At 39.6% G+C, this 10,000-nt stretch overlaps 1 protein-coding gene across 1 annotated transcript in view; it reads right to left on the bottom strand.

Annotated features, from left to right (window-relative positions):
* Positions 1 to 10,000, bottom strand: part of LOC143027169 (uncharacterized) — a 725,227-nt gene that overhangs the window by 390,730 nt on the left and 324,497 nt on the right. The window lies entirely within an intron of this gene.

Here is a 10,000-nt window from a genome sequence, read left to right as displayed (position 1 = left end):
AGGAAAAGAACAGGTTGAGGATGAACTTAGATCTGGAGCACCGAAAAGTGCACGCAAGGAGGAAAACATCGAGGAAGTACAAAGGTTAGTGATGCAAGGCCGTCGAATATCTGTGAGGAGGATATCTGAAGCTGTTGGCACAGTAGATACAGTTCTGACCGAAGATCTGAAGCTCCACAAAGTCTGTGCTAAGTTCGTGCCAAAGATCCTCTCTGACGACCAGAGGCAGTTTCGTGTGGAATGTTGAGCTGACAACGCTGGTGAACACCTGGATGGCCGACAGGGGAATGAAAGTGGTACAACACCCACCCTACAGCCCTTACCTAGCCCCTTGCGACTTCTTCCTGTTCCCACGCATGAAAGATAGCCTCAGGGGAACCAGATTCCAGCCAACAGAGGAGCTGAAAGAGGCATCGGAAAGTTAGCTGAAGGGACGACAAAACAAGGACTTTGAGGAGGTCTTCCAGGATTGGGAGAGACGCATGCAGAAGTGTGTAGATGTGAGGCAATTATTTTGAAGGAGACAAAGTTTTGTAAGCTTATGAAAATAAATAGTGTTTCTTCCTGACATTTTTTCCTTACTTATTGATCGTATTGGTATATATAAATTATTACACATATAAAATAAAACTTAAACCCACTCTCGGAGAAAGATAAGCTGAGATACAGATTAAACCGTATATTTCGACCACTAGCTGTGGTCCTCTTCAGCAGTTACAATTACAATTACAGTTGCTACACAACACACACACACACACACACACACACACACACACACACACACACACACACACACACACACACACACACACACACACACACACACACACACACACACACACACACACACACACACACACACACACACACGCATATATATATATATATATATATATATATATATATATATATATAGATAGATAGATAGATAGATATAATTATATATATATACCCGAACTAAACGAAGGAGCGTTTGGAATAGGTGAGCGTAGATCCACTAGAATCTACGTAATGTATCTTATCTAATATTAGTGCACAAGGAAAGTTGTGTTTTAATATTTTCAAGAAGACTTACTAAACACGAGATACACGTCTACCAATTCATTATGGTGGGAGCGTAAGCCACCACGTCTTCTTATTCAACTGGAGTTGATTTTATCGTGTGTACGGAGATTGACCCGCAAGTGACTACATAAACTCTTGCCCGTACGGAAGGAATATTAATAGTTTGCAACGCACACAGATTGTTACCAGTTGACTCAAATGCATATTGTTGAAGAATAAAAAGAAAAGCAACAAAGATCATCATCTGAAAGAGTAATCACCCAGACAAACCTTCCCAGCAGTCTGAAGAAACAACAAACATTAATAATATGAGAAAGTTGTATAGAACCGACGGCGAGTGATTTTATTAACCCCTGTGTAGTGCCCAGTGCTTGCATCACGTTGTGGACTTTCTACTCTTCACGACACCAATACTACGAACACCGGTGGTGCTAAATGGTACCGCTGGTCGAACCACCTACACCGCTCCACCACCATCACCCATTCACGAGCGGTGCCGAGTCAACAAGCCACAACCAAACTCAATCCCAGTGGATTTGGGTCTGCCCCGTGCCACCTATCTACTATTTACCTAGATACCGTCAGCCTCTCGGGAAGTACCACCACCTCACCCTTGCTATAAGCACAGATATTACCACTATGAGCCCTGCGGTCCCTCACGTGACGTGATCTAGTAGTCACCCCGTTATCTACGACGCCCCTAGTTCTACGAGACCTGTGGTTCCTCAGTCGATGCAACCTGGTAGTCACCCCACTCTCCAAGATGCCCTATCAGTTCTACGAGTCTTGTTGTCCATTCACCGTCCTCCTCGACCCCAAGTGACGGGCCCAGGAAGAACCTCAGCTTACACAGGTTCCCGCCTAACAAAATTATTATATATATATATCTTACCTACAAGATTAGATACCTAAATCATCATAAATAACTTCTTTTAAAAATATAAAAAATTATGACATACCTCAACAACTATAATGAAAACAATGTCCCTCATCTTTAAAAAAAAAAGTTAATCATCTACTCCTGTTTAATTGTTTAAAAATATTTTAGGAATAATCCACAAGACAACCACCATCAACTAATCGAACGATCTAGCCCTACTGTATTTCCCAAAATATATACATCAACCATAATGAGTATAAAGTAATTACATGTACTTTTATTATTAATATAATATATCTTACACAATTACATATATATATATATATATATATAACCTGTGTGTGCGTGCGTGTGTGTGTGTGTGTGTGTGTGTGTGTGTGTGTGTGTGTGTGTGTGTGTGTGTGTGTGTGTGTGTGTGTGTGTGTGTGTGTGTGTGTGTGTGTGTGTGTGTGTGTGTGTGTGTGTGTGTGTGTGTGTGTGTGTGTGTGTGTGTGTGTGTGTGTGTGTTCTTATGATAAACACTACGGGAACATCCCAAACGGTGATCCCAAACTCCCTGATTCCGAGAGTCTTTCGATGATCTTTGCGATACATGGGAGGACTGGCTTTCATATGTACTGCCCAGCATCAATAACTCCATCAACTCAGCAACCAAGAAAACACCACACTCTATCCTATTCGGACAACCCCTCCGTATGCCTTATGACATAAAAAAAACCTCCTGCTCTTATTCAGATCGTGTTCATTATGGTAGAATCATACACCCATACATTCTCCAATATCCTCTCAACTAAAACGGAAAATAATTCAGAAATAGAATACTTAACCACACTTTCATACTTTCAGGACATCCCTATCTCTCCTCCTTATATGCATCATCGCAGCCTACTCTGGTGACACCGCATCGAGAGTGGTCCCAGGTATGATCATTACCCCCATTGGCTCAATCCTGATAATCGAAGATACCATCATAGTAAAAATGCAAATTGACATCATAAGCCCCACACAGGCCTAATTTTAACACATAAATATACAGATATAATAACAGGACCTTTCCAGACCAACTTAAAACGTCATGACCCAACAACAAACTCTTCAGAAGCCAGAGACCGCAATCGAAGAAAGAAACATGATAACAACCCACAACACTGAACATTTTCAAGCCTCTTTCAGACAAAAGAGAGAGCTCATGAATTTCACGGGCTCCATTTGTTAGTCCCTTTTCGGTACTGCCACAGAAGAAGACATAGAAAACGTACAACAACACATCGACACGATAGCTTCCCAACTTCAAAAAATGGGAAGACTTGTCCTACTGAACTTCCAAAACGCACACAACTTAGCAGGCTCAGTTAACATTCTTTTAGACCATTTCACACAACTTCACGAATTTTCTCTCGTACAGACCTCCCGACTTCACGAACTCGAAATGTTCACAATCTACACAAGCACCTTCAATGAGCTAAGCAAACACATGGACCTAGTTCAACACAACCATGAATAAAAGCCACCCCAAACCTCTTCCCCTTAGGTAAACTAAAAACTGTACTCTCTATTGCACTGAGAAACCTACACTTGAAAAGCATTTTTTCCACAGAAGAACTACACAAGTACTACCCCTTTATTGAAACAACATTAAGTACAGATACAATCTATATCCCCTCGGCTCCAGAAAGGTATTTATAGGTTGGGATACAACCCCATCCCGGTACTCCTACAAGAACTCAACAATTACCTCGACATTGAACCCATCACTATAATCAAATCCGAGGACAGCCAATGCCACTCCTACATTCCATCCTCTGATTTCCCTCTATGCAAATCTGCTGTTATCAAATTCCATGTTTACCCCGTCTATCTTATCTGTTTTCATCAAACCACAGAACCTTCATGCATGAACCAAATCACTACATCCAACGCCAGCACCTTGAACATTTGCCAGTTCAAAAATACAAATGCCAAGAAGACCCTACACATACACATTAACATGAATAATTTCTTATTTCTCCCACAAACCACCCTCGTCTCAGTAATCTGCAAAAACAATCCTTCCACTTGACAAAAGTCAGTCAAAGGACTCTTCTCGATCCCCGACACATGCCAAATATATTTTGACGGCACAAGCTTTAATCCCTGCTACAACCACGACATTGTTACATACAACCGCAGCTGAACCCTAGACCTTTTATATATATATATATATATATATATATATATATATATATATATATATACATATTCATATATTTATAGTATATATATACTTATATATATACATATATACATATACATATATATATATATATACATACACACACACACACACACACACACACACACACACACACACACACACACACACACACACACACACACACACACACACACACAATATATATATATATATATATATATATATGTGTGTGTGTGTGTGTGTGTGTGTGTGTGTGTGTGTGTGTGTGTGTGTGTGTGTGTGTGTGTGTGTGTGTGTGTGTGTGTGTGTGTGTGTGTGTGTGTGTGTGTACCATCGACAAAAGTATTTTGGTATGTACATCGATTGTTCATCAAATACAAACTGACTATGACCCCATTGGAGTTCAAAGTCGAACTCGTTCCTTTGATAAAAAGCTTTCCACATTAAGAGAACAACATCTTGAGTGTTTTTTACTTCTTTAATGAACATAATCTCTTAATAACAACAAGAAACAATATTAGGGTTAATTGAATGAATGCTAATCCATTCAGAGGTCAAAATATTCCTTAACTGAGTCAAATGGCATACTGGTAAATAAAGCGAATGTAATACTTCAACATAAGCTACGTGATGGCTAAGTGACCAAATCTCCATTAACTTGCAATTAGTTTAAACTATGTTGCTCTAATTATTTCACAGCAATTACTTTTCAGCTATGACATCATCAACACAAATTTGACCTAATTTTCCCATTCCGTCGAGCCTTTGGGGGGCGCGGTTCTCGGCCACCGTTCCTCCTCTTTCTCCTCGCTTTCAGGAGCGACTTCAGGAGAGGCTTCCATTTGGCCTCGAATGCTGATGTCACCTGCTTCCTCCTCATATTCATCATCTCCTCAACTCCCATCCATTCTTCTCTTCTTGTCCTTATGCCTCCGTTTCTCTATCACTGTTTTTCTCACGCGTCCTTTTGTGCCTCATTTGGCACTCTCGAACGCCTTCGAGTCCTCGGCTTCTCGTTTGCTTACTATACTTATCGCTCTTTTCTTTATTCATTCTCGCCATTTTCTTGTCTTCACTTTATCTCTTCTTTTCATTGTTTTCTTACTTTTTCTAGATCATTTTTCCTTTCGCTCTTTTCACCTCGCTGTGTCCGTGTCTACCTGCTTACATGGGTGTGTGAGTGAGTGTGTGTGTGTGTGTGTGTGTGTGTGTGTGTGTGTGTGTGTGTGTGTGTGTGTGTGTGTGTGTGTGTGTGTGTGTGTGTGTGTGTGTGTGTGTGTGTGTGTGTGTGTGTGTGTGTGTGTGTGTGTGTGTGTGTGTGTGTGTGTGTGTGTGTGTGTGTGTGTGTGTGTGTGTGTGTGTGTGTGTGTGTGTGTGTGTGTGTGTGCTCACATGTCTCTTTGGATACATGTGTGCCTCCCAGTGCATGTATCTTTGCGTATGTAGGCTTATAATCATGTGTGTTTGTTCTCATACACGTCAGCTTGCGTGCGTAGCAACAAAACGCTTGATTGAATGCCAACACAATTTCCAATCACTTCATTTCTCTGAAAGACAAATTATGCGTCACTTCACTCGTCTCTGCCATTTAGGCGAGGCGTGTTCTGTTCTTTGCCTCAGTCCAGACAAGTTCATTTTGTTGTGGGAAATCCCTCTATCATCAAAAATGTAATACCAAAACTCAATCATTCCTTTAAACGTGGTTAGACACATATAACAGAATGTTTGGTTACAAAATAGATATTTATTTTGTAACTAAACATTCTGCTTGAGGGTTATCTTGTGTATATCGTAACATGAAGAGTTAGGTTCTCCAAATGAGGAACTTAGACCCTCGGAAGCTTGTCTACAACCATAACCATCGTCTTTGCCCCATGTATGCAGACTGCTGGGGCAAGAGGCTGTCACCAAGGGCAACTAGATTCAAACTTAGTCCACATTTTGCGAGGAGAGGCTCAAATCAATTCACCAAATGGCACAATTTGTATGCACACGTATAAGTCCCGTGTTTATCTTTCTTGTTGTTGGCGACGTAGGGGCTTTTTCCCCATTGTTGCCATGTCATAATGGGTGAAATCATCTGAAAACTTAAACGTGACGGACGAAGCAATATGGAAACTTGGCCAAAGAGCTGAAATGTTCAATCAGCAAGATTAAAAATTCCGAACTTCCAATTACAGAGGGAAAGTTATTGCGTGCAAACCGCATTTCAACCTAAAATTTCAAGAGATGTTATATATACATTTTTCTGTATAGTAGAGCTTACATTTGACGAAATAGTAATGCCAAATGTTTGGAGAAAATATCGTCCAGCCCAGCCAGCGGTATCTGGCAATTCTCCCATCGGGAATACACAGGACCGTAGGGCAATTCCACTCAGAGATCGAAAATCAATGAACTGTGTGACAATTTTATATGCGTGTGTATATGGATATATGTATAATATATATATATATATATACATACATATGTATATATATGTATATATATATATATATATATATATATGTATAGATTTACTTCTTGAAAATGTCTGAATAGACGAAAGCGTTCGATTTACTTTCTGTTATTTTTCCTAGTTTTTTTGTGCATAATTAGGATCACACGTTCAAGTGATTTCTTCTGCATATGTATATATATATATATATATATATAATATATATATACATATAAATATACATATATATATACATATAAATATACATACATATATGCATATATATATATATATATTGGGTCCAAAAGTAGGTACTTAATACCGTTTTCTATTCCGGAACACTATTTTTCCCAAAACATTTAAAGAACTCCTCTGAGCATGCCCTCCAAAGCTTTTGCTCAGTTTCACAAATTCACTTGTATTCTACCTCTCGCCAGGAGATTCCATTCGGCTGAAGGAAACCCCACTGCACCGCCAAGGATCCTCAAACTCTCTGGTGCCAGTCTCACTTAAGCCTTTCGCTTCGTCTTATGACATTTGTCCTTTATTTCGTCGATTGCCGAGCGATTAGCTCAGGATCGAACGAGAAACAGAAGACTCTTTCTACTTCCTCTCACCCTCTTCCTCCTTCTCCTCCGTCTTCTCTTTCTTATCCTCCTCCTCCTCCTCCTCCTTCCCCTTCTCCTTATCATACTTCTACTCTCCTTTCATTTCTATTTCCCTTTTTCCTTTCTCCTACCTTTTCTCATTCTTCCCCTTTTCCCTCTTCCTCTCTTCTGTTGTCATTCTTCCTATTCTCCTTCCTATTCTTTCTTCTTCCCTTTTCTTTTCATCCTTATATTCTACCTGTCCTCCTCCTATTTTTCTTCCTCTTCCTCTTTTCCCTCTTCTCTTTTTACACCTCTTTCCTTACCGTCCTCTCTAAACTCTCCCTCCTCCTCCCTCCTCCCGTTTCTTCTGCTCAGTCCGTCCTCCTACTCCCCTCCTCCCTTTTTCTCTTTTGTTACCCTATTATTCTCCTCCTCTCCTCCTCCTTCTCTTCTCCCTTGTCCTTCTCCTCCCCTCCTCCCTTTTTCCTCTTTTATTACCCTATTCTTCTCTTCCTATTCCCCTCCTCCTCTTCTCCCTCGTCCTCCTCCCGTTCTCCCTTTTTTTCCCCATACTTTCGTCACCCTACTCTTCTTCTCTTCCTATCCCTCCTCCTTTTCTTCTCCCTCGTCCTCCATCTCCTCCTCCTCTGTTTCCAGTAAGTGGAGGGAGAGGTTGACACAGCGGCGCCGCACATTTTCGCTTGACGGGGAATCGCAGAAAAATAGCGCCGAGACAGCGGGACTGAGCTCTTTCCCCTTCCCGAAGTTGAGACGCTAAACAAACACCAATTCGCGTTCGCGAGAAACTTCCCGCGAAACGAGGAAATCATCTTTCTAGCCAAGTTTAAATGTCGAGTTTCGTAATTGTAGCCGTAAAGCCTTTCAAAAAGATGAAGTTCATTATAGACTTAGAAGGAGGAGGAGAAGAAGAAGAAGACTCTAAGTCTACGCTTTCAACGCGGTTGCGCATCCTTTTTCATCTCTTTATCCAGCTTAAGAATAAGATTTTTTTTTTTTTTTTTTTTTTTTTTTTGTACTCAAGAAAAAACATTCCAATCCAACGATGGCGACCCGTCTGTGACTGAGAAACTCTCCTTCACCAATTTTTAGTCACCAATATTTTTACAGAAAAGAAAATCTCCGCCACCGTATTGAAAGCGTTAAGTTGTTTGAGTCTTGACTAAAGAACAAAGGTAAAGAATTCGTACATTATACATACTTGCACGCACTTCCGCACGCATATTAACATATTTTCAATACATACCTCCGAGGACAATGGAGAGTGCACGAATATGGTGGTTCTACAAATATTTTTTTTCAGAATAATTTAATTTCACATAAAGAGGCCTGACAACTGGCGACTGCTTCCAAAGGCGGTGACATAGAAGTTGACATACAAAAGCCAAGCGTTTTTTCCCAGACATCTTTGGGGTTGTTAAAGGATCGTTGCCATCCACTGTGAGGCAGAGGGTTTTCAGGCAATGAAACTTGAGTCAACAATAATCATCACTCATCTTATTCATGTACAATACCAGTATGTAGAAACGCATGTAAGCACATCCTAAAAGTATATTAACTTCTCCAGTCCTTAACAGTAACAAATAAATGTCACTTGCCCTGGCTACCCAAACACACAGGGTAAAGGTGCTTCTCATCTTTAGCTTCTTGCGTATGTAGAAACGCATGTAAGCACATTCTAAAAGTAGATCAACTTCTCCAGTCCTCAACAGTAAAAGATAAATGTCACTTGCTCTGGCTACCCAAACACACAGGGTAAAGGTGCTTCTAATCTTTAGTTTCTTGGTTTATATAAGAAATGCAAGAATAAATAATTTTCTCTTGGATTTAAAGCTGTGTTCAAGGCGCGTGTAGGGCCACAACAACAAACCTTAATATAAACTCGTAAATGCAGACGCTTTATTTTTTCTTCTTCTCTTTTATGGGGGCATTTAAATTCATTTTATTTTGCTTTTATATATAATCTGTGGGCATTTCATTATATATTATTATGTTAATAGAGACACTCTTTTTCTCTTTTTTTTTTTTTTTTCTCTAGATGGGGCATTTCATTTTACAGCTCCATTTTCGTGTGCTTACTTTCGTTTAGTACGTCGCTCACTTTCTACTCTCTCCACTTCACTATATTTTCTGTATAGGGGGAATGAAATGTATGTAGATTTTCTTTTCTTTCTTGAATACCGGTTACACGACGTGCTTCTTAGAGGTATACCCTATGAATCCCGTAAGAACATACATTGTTACGTTCCATTGATGTCATGATCTCTTTTTTGTCTAATGACTCTCAGCTCTATCGTGAACCATTTGAATTTTCTCTTTTCTACCATTTCTCAAATCAGATTCGTTGTTACAAGTCTATAAGCAATATTGTTTACTTAAGCAATCTCGAATCACCGCATAACTTACTTAGGTTACATGCCAGCAAAATACGTCATATAGGCTCCCGGCCATTTTTATAACTGAAGGCGTAGAGCGAGCTTGCGCAACCATTGCCTACAAACATCCAACTCTTTACCAGCCTCATATAATATTATCTTATTTTGCTTTTATATTTTATCTGTGGGCATTTCATTTTATCTTATTCTGTTTATTACTTACGTTTTTATCTAATTTTTCCAGGAGTTCTGAAAAAATATATAGAAATACTTACCATTGCCTTTGTTGATGAAGACAGCAGGAGAAACAATTCTGAAAAAGAAAAAAATAGTGAATTAATATATTACGAAATCAAAAACAAACGAGAAAATAAATGAATAGGTAAATAGGTAGATAAATGAGTAGATAAATCAAAATAGACATATAGATAATGTAGTGGT

The sequence above is a fragment of the Oratosquilla oratoria genome, chromosome 7 (assembly GCF_046742065.1).
Source record: "Oratosquilla oratoria isolate Oo_2021 chromosome 7, ASM4674206v1, whole genome shotgun sequence".
Lineage (NCBI taxonomy): Eukaryota > Metazoa > Arthropoda > Malacostraca > Stomatopoda > Squillidae > Oratosquilla > Oratosquilla oratoria.
Note: the sequence above shows the minus strand (reverse complement) of the source record. Positions and strands in the feature narration are given on the sequence as shown.